This window comes from Myxocyprinus asiaticus, chromosome 8 (genome assembly GCF_019703515.2).
Source record: "Myxocyprinus asiaticus isolate MX2 ecotype Aquarium Trade chromosome 8, UBuf_Myxa_2, whole genome shotgun sequence".
NCBI lineage: Eukaryota > Metazoa > Chordata > Actinopteri > Cypriniformes > Catostomidae > Myxocyprinus > Myxocyprinus asiaticus.
Genome location: NC_059351.1, coordinates 50,471,760 through 50,474,249, shown reverse-complemented (window position 1 = coordinate 50,474,249; position 2,490 = coordinate 50,471,760).

Below are 2,490 nucleotides of genomic sequence, written 5' to 3'. Positions count from 1 at the left end.
CAAATTTCGCCCTTCGGTTAAAATCTGATAGTGCCCTCTGATGTTATATCTCTGTATTACATTATACACAATATACAGTATGTGAAATTTACTATAATAGACCTACTGCATTTGAAATATTTTGGGAAAAGTGCAAAAATTTCCTGAATTGAACATTTGCGGAGTAGCTATAATTCCCTGATCCTTTACTTTAAATCAGATGATCCTTATTTTCTGCAGTAATCCACAGTAAATCCAAAACGTAGGCTATTTGAACACTTAAGCCACACTTAAAAATGTATAAATGTGATTAGATCACAAATATCAAAGCACGTGTCATGTACTTTAATGAGATATGCTCACTTTTCAAGCAAAACATTTCACAAAAAAGAAATTAGTTGGGTTTTAATTTATAAAACAATTGATAACATGTTCAAAATAAAGAACCTGTGGAACGGTCGTTAAGACACTAACAGCTTACAGACGGTAGGCAATTAAGGTCACAGTTATAAAAACTTAGGACACTAAAGAGACCTTTCTACTGACTCTGAAAAACACCAAAAGAAAGATGCCCAGGGTCCCTGCTCATCTGCGTGAACGTGCCTTAGGCATGCTGCATGGAGGCATGAGGACTGCAGATGTGGTCAGGGTAATAAATTGCAATGTCTGTACTGTGAGACGCCTAAGACAGCGCTACAGGGAGACAGGAAGAACAGCTGATCATCCTTGCAGTGGCAGACCACGTGTAACAACACCTGCACAGGATCGGTACATCCGAATATCACACCTGTGGGACAGGTACAGGATGGCAACAACAACTGCCCGAGTTACACCAGGAACACACGATCCCTTCATCAGTGCTCAGACTGTCCGCAATAGGCTGAGAGAGGCTGGACTGAGGGCTTGTAGGCCTGTTGTAAGGCAGGTCCTTACCAGACATCACTGGCAACAATGTCACCTATGGGCAAAAACCCACCTTCGCTGGACCAGACAGGACTGGCAAAAAGTGCTCTTCACTGACGAGTCGCGGTTTTGTCTCACCAGGGGTGATGGTCGGACTCGCGTTTATCGTCGAAGGAATGAGCGCTACACTGAGGCCTGTACTCTGGAGCGTGATCGATTTGGAGGTGGAGGGTCCGTCATGGTCTGGGACGGTGTGTCACAGCATCATTGGAGTGAGCTTGTTGTCATTGCAGGCAATCTCAACCCTGTGCGTTACAGTGAAGACATCCTCCTCCCTCATGTGGTACCCTTCCTGCAGGCTCATCCTGTCATGACAATGCCACCAGCCATACTGATCGTTCTGTGCGTAATTTCCTGCAAGAAAGGAATGTCAGTGTTCTGCCATGGCCAGCAAAGAGCCCGGATCTCAATCCCATTGAGCACGTCTGGGACCTGTTGGATCGGAGGGTGAGGGCTAGGGCCATTCCCCCCTGAAATGTCCTGGAACTTGCAAGTGCCTTGGTGGAAGAGTGGGGTAACATCTCACAGCAAGAACTGGCAAATCTGGTGCAGTCCATGAGGAGGAGATGCACTGCAGTACTTAATGCAGCTGGTGGTCACACCAGATACTGACTGTTACTTTTGATTTTGACCCCCTCTTTGTTCAGGGACACATTATTCCATTTCTGTTAGTCAAATGTCTGTGAAACTTGTCCAGTTTATGTCTTTGACAAACTTTTTATGTTCATACAAATATTAACACGTAAAATTTTCTGAAAATAAAAGCAGTTGAAAGTGAGAGTTTATAAGTCATTTAGGACATCTACTTTGTTTATGACACGAGTAATTTTTCCAACAATTGTTTACAGACAGATTGTTTCACTTTTAATTGACTATATCACAATTCCAGTGGGTCAGAAGTTTACATACACTAAGTTAACTGTGGCTTTAAGCAGCTTGTAAATTCCAGAAAATGATGTAAAGCCTTTAGACAATTAGCCAATTAGTTTCTGATAGGAGGTGTACTGAATAGAAGGTGTACCTGAGGATGTATTGTAAGGCCTATCTTCAAACTCAGTGCCTCTTTGCTGGATTCTATTATATGCTTAGAGTCTGAAATCAGGAAAGCTTTAATGAATAAAGAAGTGTTAGTGGGAGTGCTCTTTGACATGGAAAAAGCCTATGATATGTTATGGAAGAATAGGTATTAAAGGTAGGTTATATAATTGGTTCATGGATTTCTTATTTGGTCGAACAATACAGGTCAGGGTTGGATCAAGCTATTCAAAGATATATTCAATAGATAACCAAAGTCCATAAGGGAGTGTTTGTAGCCCGATATTGTTTAATATTATGATTAATGACATCTCTAAAGTAGGACAAGGGATGGGTAAATCCTTATACGCAGATGACGGAGCACTGTGGAAAAGAGGAAGGAATGTAACATGTAGAAAAAGCATGCAGAAAGCAGTAGATGAAGTGGAAAAGTGGGCAAATAACTGGGATTTCAAATTATCAGTAGAAAAATTTCAAGTCATTTGTTTCTCAAAAAGGAAGAGAACTCCACAA